At 40.9% G+C, this 12,345-nt stretch overlaps 1 pseudogene across 1 annotated transcript; it reads right to left on the bottom strand.

Moving 5' to 3' along the window:
• Positions 1-649: 649 nt before the first annotated feature.
• On the bottom strand, positions 650-4,285 carry LOC308417507 (protein dpy-30 homolog; annotated as a pseudogene). Its single transcript has 4 exons — positions 4,259-4,285; positions 3,340-3,390; positions 1,060-1,090; positions 650-944 (listed from the first exon to the last, which is right to left on the bottom strand). The product of its transcript is annotated as a protein dpy-30 homolog (transcript).
• Between the last annotated feature and the right edge of the window lie 8,060 nt (positions 4,286-12,345).

Raw genomic sequence — 12,345 nt, 5'->3', positions numbered from 1 at the left:
GATGAAGAATCTCTGAAATCTGTTTCTGAAATTCATGGTGTCTTCAACAATAGGACTTACATTTCACCTCTAGAGCAAAGAAGGGCAGTAGCAACAGGCTGTATCTCTTAGGAGTCTCCTAGAAAAGTCCAACTCAAAAGAGGGCTTCTCCTGAGTGGTGTTGGTATTTTTGTTAGGTGGTCTTTGGCTCTTGGAGCTGGCATTGTTATCCTAGGTGAGGAAAATTCATTAAAACTACACTTGTGTTTTTGTATATAGAATCATACATATTACATGACTTTAAAGGTACATAGTTAATGATATAATTCTTCATAGCTTTCCAGAAATATTTATTGTTAATTTACCTTTCTCCCTTCTTCTTATACAGAAATTCTTCTCTTTTTGGTGTTTTAGTGGTTTATTTTGAACATCTTTTTAAAAACAAACTAAAAAATAGTCTGAGAAGAAATTTGCACGATGATACTCATTGAATAAGTAAGGTGATTAAATCGAACAGGGATATGTTTTCTTCTGCAGCTCCAGATGTGAGTTCTGCGTCCTGACGGTTCTTCGACTCCAGAGCAGGGAGGGGGATCATGGTAATTAAAGCCGTGCGGTAATCATGTAAATCTTCAGTAGTAACCAAATGTTTCTTTTCTTTCCAAGAAATCTACTGTGCCTTATTTTTTAAAAGATAAGATGTTAGAAACTCAATGGGATTTGGTCCTTTGCAGGCACAGCAAGTCCCTGCAAATAAGATAGACATGGCTGTCTGGTCCAGGCAGGCATGGGTGGGCAAGAACTGTAGATCCACCTTCTGTTTTATGACCTTTCTGCATCAAATCTTTTCATTTTCTATTATCCTCTCACCATTGTCTGTGAGCCCATACTCAGAGATAGAGGGTTTTCTTCAACCTGTGTCTGTCCCTCCAGCATCTGCTCTGACTCCCTGATGGACCTGCAAACTGGTACCAACCAGAAACCAGTCCACGCTCATGCCGTCGGTTCCTCTATACAGAAATTCTTAATCTGTTGCTTTTTGCTGTGGTGAGACATATTGCAATAGCTTGAACTACTTACCATTCTTAAAACAGGCAGAGCTTTGGATAAGCTAAAGAAGAGGGAGAAAAATTGTAATACCCAGAAGGGTCAAGGACACTGGAAAACAGGGTCCACAGAATAAAGAGGGACTCATAGGCGCTCACAGAGACCAATGTAGCCATCATGGAGTCTGCATGGGTCTGCACTAGGTCTTCTGCATGTATGTTGTAGCTGTTTAGCTTGGGGTTTTTCTAACAGTGGGAGTGGGGGTTTTGCTGATTCTTTTGCCTGATTGTGGGACCCCTTTTCTCCTACTGGGTTACCCCATCCAGTCTTGCTGTGATTATTTGTGCCTAGTCTTGTTGTTCTGTTGTCATGATGTGTTTGGTTGTTATCTCTGGGACGCTGCTCTTTCTGGAGGGAAATTGAGGAGCAATGGATCTGGGAGAGCAGGGTGAAGGGGGAAAACAGGGAAGTGGAGGGAGAGGAGGCCGAGGACAGAATATATTGTATGAGGGAATTTTTAAAAAAATCTCTATACTTTACAATACAACTTCCCTGTCTATGGTAAGGTGAGTCACCTTAAAAAGTTAATTCTCAAGAATAATTAGGGAAGTTTTCAGATCAAGTGGTGATTGAATAATCAAACAACAACCACAAACAAACAAACAAACAAACAACCCCAAGATTGAGAAAGCTCTGAGTTCAGAAGTGGAGCATCTTCATTTCTTTCATTGGCTACCTTCCTTTGTCATCACTGAAGTGCCCAGCTTGCCCAGCTGTTTCAGCAGACATGGACACAGCATAGGCAGATTCTTAGGGCTCCCCCTTGGAAACACCTCCCTCCCCTGGCATGTCTGGGAAATAAATTTACTCACTACGCCCAGTTATCAGTGGCTGGATAAAAGTGAGCTCCTCACCCCTTCCGATGAGGGTATTTTATTTAGGGTGAGGTTAGCTCTTTTATTATTCACGAGAAAAGTGGCTCTGTAAATCAAAAATAGGTTAAACTCCGGAAAATTCTACTTTTGTTTTTATGGCTCCTTTAAGAGAACATAGGTCCAGTAGAATCCCGTTTAGGACAGGCAACTAATGAGTCTTCCAGGCTCCGATGTGACAGCTTTGTAAATGTCTAAACAAGTTAGAAGGAGGTCATGAACTGAGCATGTGAATCTTTTCTATTATTATCCGTGTAGACTCCGATGTGCTAGAAATGACACCAGTGTCTACTGCATAAAAGATGCCACATTATGTTCCCATTTAGCGCTGTCAGTCATCTTTTGTGTGGAACAAGGCTCAGGGACAGCACCAGGAGGAACAAGTCATTGGGGGTAAATTCCTTTGGACATTTATCTTCTAGCCGTGTCAGCTGCAGCTTACGCTCGCCTTGGGAAGTTCAGACTCCTCAGTATATCGTAATCATAGATCTTGGAGGTTTAAAAAAAAAAAAAACCACAGGGGCATTTATTAAAAACTACCCCAAACATAGAAAAAGAATGTTTCGTGATTAGATTTGAATATTTTCAATTGTCACCTTAAGCATCTCTCTTAACGTGTTTACACGAATATGAGGTAAACTTGGCACTATATAGAAAATATGAATGGTGGATCACTTCCTGATACTCTTCCCTTTGTCCCAGACACACTGTCCTGGCTACGTTTCCACAGACACAGAAAAATAACAATGTACACACATCACCACTCTTCCCACAAAGGTAGCCTACAAACAGCGAAGGAACATGACTTTTCTTGTTTTACATTGCATCGTGTGATTCATAAAACACAGGTTTTCTGGACCAGCTAACTGCACTCCATTAAAACATCCTTTTCCTGCCAGTCATGAATGAAGTTTTAGGATTGTTTAAATTTGCTTCTTAAGCTTCTACTGAGAAGCTGGAAGCAGGTAGGTCAGTAGGAACACAGACATGAAAAGACATTAAATGATCCTCCCCTCGGAAACACCTCTGCCAACAGCATCATCCCGTTGGGCTTTTCCTCGGAGGCATATTTCTGTATTTCACTATCCAGTTGTTATTATTCGGGAAATGGAGCTTATACTCTGGATCCCTACAACAAAAGAAAATTACGGGTGTTTTCTCTCTCTACTGCAATCCTTTCCGACCCAGTCTCCACTAATTAAGTAGTCCTTTTGACCCTTGCCCTTTGAAGTTTCATTCATTACCTGCCTTCTGTAAGTCAACAAAAGGCAACATCTAAAGCCCCCAGTGTTAGACCATCACTTTGGGGACTGCTAATTGAATGTAATTACTTCGTTTTTTTTTGTGCCAGAGTCCATACTTATTTAAACTGTCTGCATACTGTAGGGGACTGTTTGACGCCAGTGTGGAGACGGTCGGGCAGCCACTCAGGCTGTGGAAGGAAAGTCAGAAGTGAGGAGACATTGTCATTTGGCTACCTACTCATTAGCTGCCCTCGATGGCTGGCTGTTGTTTTAGTGGACAGGATGTGTAGCGACTGAATCTTGTCTCTAAAAATAGCTGTGAAAACAGGCATTTGGGGTGTACAGTAATTGGTTGCTCAGTGGATCGAAGATATTTTTATAGAACTTGGGGGAAAGACGAGGTATTTTTAAACCGTGACCTTGCTTGGCAACGCCACACCCCCTGCCGCTCTCTCCTAGGGAGGGAAGAAGAGTTGAAACAAGATGGGTAACAGCAAAAGAAAAAACCCTGCAGGTTCCACTTCCTCTTGCTTGTCTCACTTGGGGAATCGGATGCTGCAAAAGAATGAAACCGTGTCCTTTGCCATTTTCCTGATAGGACAATTCTGCTGTGAGCCTGCTTCCAGCAGAAGTTATCACCCAACTCTTTCATCAGAGAGCAGGAAGATGCCAAGCCTGAAGCGTTAATGAGCTTGACAAAGCACTCTGAGCCACACAGGAAGCCCAGTGTACACCAGCGTTATGCCCCTCCTTAGATGGTTAATCTGATGTTCGGTTTAATCCTACTGGCCTTAATGACAGGGTTTGTTTCTGACTGCTTGGGGACCAGGGAAACGAGGGCATTTTCCTCAAGTGTCAGGACCCCTCCTATTTGGTGCCACCAGGTCTCCACCCCTAGAAGTTAGAGCTGATGTAAGCCTTTTACTCTCAAATTCCCTTCAAGGTTAGAAAGACGACAATACCTCAGAGAGAAGGATGCAGTATGTGGCAGTAAGAAAAAGCACTTTAAAATGGATGAATAGCTATGGGTAAAATTATATGTAAACTTTCATTTACCCAAATGGTCCCTGATTTCTTCTCCATAATGATCACGAGAATAAGATATACCAGAGCATTCTGACATTTGTCTAGAATTCAGATTTTTCCAACATTTTGTCCTTAATTTTTTGCATTTGTGTTTTGGATAGGTGTTACTGATAACAACAACAACAAAAACAACAAAGAACCACACGGCAGAGCTTATAAGAAGAGAACTAGTTAGCCCAGACTGTGCAGTGTGCTTCAGTTTGTAATCCAGTGGCTGTTACTTCCTTAGCTACACGTTTCTGACTTTCTCTAGTCCAGAGAGCACTGCTCTGCAGTCCTGAAAGTGATGGTTTTCTTGCCCATGCGTCTCAATTTCCCACGTCCTCATTCGAATTAGTGGTCAGTGTTTATTTCAGTTTTTGTTTTTTACTCACGATACCGTTATAACCTTTAATATATTTACATTTAATTCTTATTCCATTGATTTTTCTTAGATTGTCTCTCAGCTCTCACTTTGTTAAATGAGGATATATTCCTTGTTTTCTCTCCACTGGCATCACTTGTAAATTTTCAGGGTTTTTTTTTTTTCTTTTTCTTTTTCTTTCTTTCTTTCTCTCTCTCTTTCTTTCTTTCTTTGTTTCTTTGTTTCTTTCTTTTTCTTTTGACAACTTGGTACTGCCTGGCAGTGTAAAGTTCTGATACATGTCTTTTTACAGAATATTAGAAAGTTCGAGATCGGTGTGACTTTTATATTATTATGACTATGTAAAATAATATTAGGTTGGTGAAGTGACATGCTAACAGTTTCCTTGTCACCATTTGGTGACAGGTTGAGGGAACCTGTTCATAGCACTAAAGCCATATGTCCTCAGCTTTCTGCATTATCAGCTGCATAAAAATCAAACTTGTTCATCCCTCGAGGTTCTTATTCTTAAGTTTCTAGCATTCATCATTTAATTCTTTCAGTATTCTGACCATTACTCTGTAATTTCTGTCCTCTCGTTCATGGGTCTTAGTCACCTTTCATATTTATAGGATGAAACCTCTCCTCAGAAGCTACAGCCTGAATTAAGAGGCTGACATCATTGCAAAGGGCTGGTAAACCGGACACCCATCCCATCCCCAGCCTCGGACACCCATCCCATCCCCCCCTTGGACACCCATTCCATCCCCCCCTTGGACACCCATTCCATCCCCAGCTTTGGACACCCATTCCATCCCCAGCCTTGGACACCCATTCCATCCCCAGCCTTGGACACCCATCCCATCCCCCCCTTGGGCACCCATTCCATCCCCACCCTTGGACACCCATCCCATCCCCAGCCTTGGACACTCATCCCATCCCCACCTTGGACACCCATTTCATCCCCAGCCTTGGACACTCATCCCATCCCCAGCCTTGGACACCCATCCCATCCCCCCTTGGACACCCATCCCATCCCCAGCTTCGGATACCCATCCCATCCCCAGCCTCAGACACCCATCCCATCCCCAGCCTTGGACACCCATCCCATCCCCTCCCCCCCCTTGGACACCCATCCCATCCCCAGCCTTGGACACCCATCCCATCCCCTCCCCCCCCCTTGGACACCCATCTCATCCCCAGCCTTGAAAACATTGCTGCTTGAATCAGATGAAATCTACTTTTTGCTTTTTAGATTATCGAAGCATACATATCAAGTTAAATTCTTGGGAATAATTCTCTGATGCATAAAATTACTCAGCTCTTCTTTGTTTGTTAGGAAAAAGGGATTCACTTTGTCTGAATGTGAGTTTGTTAGCAAAGAATCTAAGTTGAAGTTTTATCTCATTGTTTATTCCATGTCTTCTAAAAGCACATGAATCTAAGAGAAAGTTCTAAAAATTTCCCCTCGTTTTCTTCTTCCTTCCTTCCTCCCTCCCTCCCTCCCTCCCTCCCTCTCCCCTTTCTTTCAAAAGTCTTGCTGTGTTTCCCTGCTGACTCCAGGCTCCAAGGCTCACAGGATTCTTCAGCCTCGGCATCCTGAGCTCCAGAATTCCTGCCTGTACCATTACCCCTTCTGATTCTTTCCTGTCACAACTGGGTTTTCTTCTCTGAATTCATTTCTATCATAAGCTTTCTGGATTTTACTTTGGAGATCCTAAACTAGTCTCTGGGTCACTGGAGGTGGGTCTGTGTGCTTTGTTATGTAGTCTTAATTTATCAAGTGGTCAACCTTTGATGAAGCAGAACAGGAAAGTTACCACTAATAAAAATCATCATACACTAACTAAAGTTGCATTTCTCTGGTGTCATTTTTTTTCTGCAAAATATTTTGATGATTTAAAATGAAAACAACAACAAGATGTGATAGACTGAAATGTATCTATGTCTATAATTCTGAAAAATGGAAAATGTATAAGCAAATATGAGAGAAGAAATGATAGATAAAACATAAAAACAACAGTAAACAGACAAAACCCTCAAATCCAGATATAATAGCAGGGAAACGGGCTCAGTGGATAAGGAACAACATGGCATAACACAGAATGAACCCGATAAAGGACTGGCTAGCACAGTGGCAGCCATCTGTAAGTCCAGTGTATGAGAGGCAAAGACAGGGGATTTCTGGAACGAACCAGCTAGTTAGACTAGTCAAATTAGTGAGCTCAAGGTGTGGTGAGGGATCTCACCCCAGTAAACACTGTGAAGAACAATTTTGGGAAGCACACAACACCAGACTCTGGCCTCCACATGAAAATATGTGTATGAGTAGCTTGAACACTCATGTGCTTAGACACATGCAAACTCATGCATGAATCTCACACACATGCACAATGATCTGTGATTTGAAATATATAATCAAAATATAGAGCAATTGAAAAAACAAAACTACTTGCAAAAGTAGTCATAGAAAGGGGTGAGATATTGTTATTGTGGTATTTAGAATAAAAAGTAACATAAAATATACCACAAAAAGTAAGAATTCTAAAATGAATTCACAAAATAAGAAAATAGGAATGTAAACAACATATAAAATATTTATTTTTCACAGTGTGCAAAGAAAAAGAACAAAAAGTTCTTCATACTAAATTATTAATAAAAGAATTTGAAGAGAAAGGGGATATTTAATGAATTTTTATTGTGGTCAATGGGCATTTTTATTCCCAGCTTGTGTCACTGAAAAGTTATCAAATAAAGGTGTAGCATTTGACTGCCTAATACATAATAAAGGCAATGTAAATACCATTTTTGATTTAGCACTTTACAGCAGTAACTGTTACATTATCTGGGCCAAAGCCACATGGCTGGCTACGTCATAAGCCCTAGGGGAGACTAAGAGAGACTCTCTTCCTTTCTGCTAAATGCCCCTTAAGTTCTTATCATTATTCTTGTACAACTACCCATATCCCAGCCTTCGTTATCAAAGCTGAGTTTTTCACTAGATGCACTAGATGGTTGATACAGAGACCCATAACTGCTTAACACAGAGAATAAGATACAGTGGAGTTCTTGGGATTAAATGAAATAGATGTATTCAACCCCTTTCAGCCAAGCCTCAGTGATCACTTTGGAGAAGGAGGCAGGGAAACTGTAAGAGCCAGAGGTTCTTGTCTTAGTTAGAATTTAATTGCTGTGATGAGACACACATTTATTTGGGGCTGGCTTACAGTTCAGAGCATTAGTCTATTATCATCATGGTGGGAACCATGGTGGCATGAAAGCACACATGGTGCTGGAGAAGGAGCTGAGGGTTTTACATTTGGATCTGCAGGTAGCGGGAAGAGAATGAGACACAGTAGGCCTGGCTTGAGCTTCTGAGATCCCAAAGTCAGCCCCTAGTGACACACTCCTACAAGGCCAAAGCTATCTCAACAAGGCTGCACCTCCCAATAGTGACAGTCCCTATAAGCCTATGGGCCATTTTTATTCTACATTTCATAGTACTAATGTTTTCAACTTAACTGTATTTGCTAGATATGACAGCCTTGTTGCACACATGAACTCATAGTAGGTGGGACTGACTGCATACACAAACAGTCCCTGCACAAGACTGAGTTACCCCAAGCACAGATGGAGGTGGGCTCATTAATAACCAAGGAGCTATTTGAGAGTATGTGGCTGCTGAGGGACGGAGAGCCAGTTTTCTTCAGGGATGTGGGTTCTGAGAGTCTACACGTGCTTCATTAGATAGTACACATGCGTATTAGGCAGTACTAAGTGGACTTGGTGGGTTTTTAAAAAAGAGCATGGGAAATGCAGGGAAAAATAGTAGTTGTGGGGCTAGGGGAGAAATGGGAGAAAAAGAGGTATGGATTTGTATGTGTACATAAAATTCCCAAAACCCCAACAGTGATCTGTTTATAATAAAATTAGAAATAACTTTATGACCCTAAATAGAAATTAGATTAATGTCATATCTGTGTAAGACTTACATTGTAAGTGATTGTGATAATGAATTTTGATCATCAATTTTATTAGACTGAGAAGTGCATAGGTGATTAAGGAAGTGCACTTCTGTTTATGAGAATGCTTTCAGGCACTGACTAAGGGAGTTGGACACTCATCCTGAATGTGGGAAGAAAAGAACGTTTTCACCTCTTCTCTCCCCTTCTTCTATCTCCTCCTTCCCTCCACTTCCTCCTCCTTCCCTCTTCCACTTCCTCTTCTTTCTTCTGTTGCCCAGTGGGGCTTTTCTATGTAGTCTAGGCTGGTTTTGAACTCTCTGACCTCTTCAGCCCTGCAAATGCTAGGGTGATGGGCACACAAGATGCTCAGTGTATACTTCCTCCCACTTCTTGCGGTAATGGGGATTGAACTCAGAGTGTTGTGCCTGTATATAGAGAGCTCTCTACCACTGCACCGTATCCCTACTCTATAATTTACCTCCATACTGGAATACTTCCCCCCTTTTTTGTTCCAGAATATCAAATAGCACCATATGTTATTTAAACTTTTTTTAAAACTTCTTTTTAAAAGGTACAATAGAATAAAAAGTGGCAATTTTGGCTTTTAAATATTTTTTATACTTTTAAAATTTTCTAAAATGAATGCTGTATTCTTAATCAAGAGCAAAAAAGTAGCCGAGTTCCCCATTATTTATTTGTGGAAGAGTATGTCGTGATAACCAGAAATGGTTAAAATGTAGATTGACAATTGAAACGGTGTGGAGTAAGCTTCCATTTGCTGTATTATGGCTTCAACTCCTAAACTTATTTTGACTTAGATTAGAAACACAAACCACTTGTTCTTTACTTGAACAACATGTCAGTTACCCTATCCTATCAGATGATATTTTGTAGGATATTGGAATAGTGTCCTTCCTTGCAAATTTGATACTAAGCATAACAAACCTACGTTAAATATATGTCTGAGGAACAGTCCATTAGGTCGGATGATGTGATTAAACCCTGGATCTTGCAGACACTGTGTAGGTGGAGTACTTATTCAGATAATTGGATTACTGTAAACAGTCCACTTTGCAGGAATGATCTGGATAATTGCTTCACCTCTGCCTTTTACATAGCTCGGGGTTCTAGGTTTATTTTGAATCCTATAGAGCACTTTCTTTGGTGATGAGCAATCAGGGAAAATCAGATTATCACTCTGTTTAACCTTCCTGTGCCTTGGGTAATTAAGTCAACAAATTAGCTGGAGGCTCCAATGCGGAAGAGGATTGGTAGACTGTGGTCAAGGAAAGTATTTATGAATTTTCCCTTAAGTTACTTTTCTTGGGGATGCTTTGATAAGAAACATATGATGTCAATTATCATTAACTCTCTGTGGTTTCCATGTTTGGGAGTTTAAGGCTGATTTTAGAAGGTCGAGGACCCCCTTCCCTTTTCGTTGTATATCTGCACCAGTCTACTCGGGTCTCGGAACAGGGTTTTGCATTGTACCCCAGGCTGACCTTAAACTCTACAGCCTCTGTCTTCAGCAGGGCAAGTGATGGGGTGACAGGCCTGTATCCTTTAGACCTAGCAATTTTTTTTTCTCCATGTGATGCTTGGGGTTAAACTCAAGACTTTACACATACAAACCGAGTGCTTTAATCACTGAGCTATATCCCCACCACCAATTTTTTAACTGGCCTGCATTTTCGAATAAGCATACAATGTTTGGATTCAGAAGCCCAACAGTGACATTCCAAGAGAAGCCCACAGTAGAATTAAGAGTGGTGTTTTATGCATTGTGATTTTTGTTGTCTGAAATTTTTCTGTATCTTTCAAACTTTCTACAGTGGATGAACTTGCATTTGTTCCTCTTAAGTAAGTGGATCTGATGAACCAATTTATATGCATAAGAACGTGGAAGAAATCATAACCATTTTTCCTTTTATTTAAATATTTGGGAGGGCAAGGTGTCTGTTACATCTGGAAGCAATCAAAATACAGATTTCCAGCCTTGAGCAGGAAATGACTAGAGCAGGCTCCACAGGTCGATCTACCTTCTGACTTCAGCTCAGTGCTATAAATTTTAGGCTCATATTCAGCTGATGAGGCCTTATCCTGACTTCTGAGGCAGGGATATTTTTCCCTCTGTATTACTCTTGTGTGACAGGTTTTCCCTGGATACATGTAACACACACATCTACTTACCCCAGGAAGGGAGCCATGACTGACCAAATCAGTGATCACACCAATTTTTAAATTGTGGTCACTAAAAAGGGTATGAGAGAGGGTTATTACAAGATACAGGGAAAACTCAAAAGTAAATGCAAAACCAACAAGCCTGCCCCAAAATGAGTGAAGACTCCCGAAAACCTACAAGTCAGAAGCTCTCTCCACAGCCCACAGGGAGCTCCACAATCATTCTTTCCATAGATGGGTTGGTTAGAGTTTCCACCTCCAGCAAGTATTCACTCCCATCTATGTTGGTAGAAGCCTCAAGAATCCTCCAAGCTTCTATTCTTCCTGGATATTTGTTAACTTCCTGTTTACCACAGGAAGCTCATGATTGTCTTCTTTCCTCCAAGAAGGAGTGTTTGAATTTGGAGGGCAAGTTGCAATTCTGAGGAATAAGACATAACAACATCTCAGCTCAAAGAGAACCTCCTACTTTTGGTATTCTTCTCCTTCAAGTGTCTGGCTTCTCTGCTCCCCACAACTCCTTCCTTGGACCTTCCCTTACCAGGATGCTAGGGAGGCCTAATGGCGACTCTCTGACCTGTGTTCCCTATCCTCGGGTCTCTACTGTAGCTCAGTTATAAACAATGTTTTCTGCAAGATAGTACCTGTCTGCCACCCTTTGAATCATATAGAGTGACATATCGTGACATCTCTTCTACTTAAATTAGTCTCACCAAACCCCGTCACCGTGTCTGAGGCCTGTGCTGGCTGTAGACTTGTGTGCATGACTAACTGTTTATTAGGAAGCTGTTTCTGCTTCTCTGACCCTGCCAGGGAGCTGGACCTCTGAAGTTGGGGCCTGTTTCCTTTCTACCCTTGGTTGTCCAACCCCCTCATGTTTTCATATATCCTTTCAATTCCTTTGTGGATTGCTAGAGTTTCTCTTGTTTCTTTAAGATAGAGTCTAGTGTTTCTTATTCCTACTGTCTCCTTCATCAGGTTATAGGGAGGCATCCTGAAACTGCAATTTAAAACAACAAACAAAATTATACATCAGTAAACATAGTTCAGTAAATTGTAAGTGGCTTCATCTCATCAAATCAGACAGACAGACTGGCCCACTGGAATTTGGAGGGCAAATATATATTTGGATATATAATGTAGGAGATATATATCCTGCAAAATACATATAACCTTTATATATAGATTATGTGTGTGTGTGAATATAACCCCCGAAATATACCTTCTTATACACCCATCACAGGTTGAGTTAAAGGATGAAAGAATCTTTACAAAGTAAAAAGAATCTGAAAAAAAGCCAGTCTAACTATTCTTATAGCTAATAAAGTAGACATCAAATCAAAATTAATTCAGAAGAGGTAAAAACAACCACTACATTGTAATAAGGGCAGAAATCAATCAAAAGATACAAGACTTATAAAAACATGTTTATCAAATCTTCAGTCTCCCAATTCTATAAGATAAATCCAGTGAACACAAAGGTTAGAGAGGCACTGTTCTAATAATGGGGATAATTTCACCACACCTCTGTCATACAAATGAAAAACTTCTCCAATACACATCTTGAA

Source organism: Micromys minutus (assembly GCF_963924665.1).
Source record: "Micromys minutus genome assembly, chromosome: 2".
Lineage (NCBI taxonomy): Eukaryota > Metazoa > Chordata > Mammalia > Rodentia > Muridae > Micromys > Micromys minutus.
The sequence above is the reverse complement of the archived record's forward strand: the minus strand, read 5'-3'. Positions and strand labels throughout refer to the sequence as shown.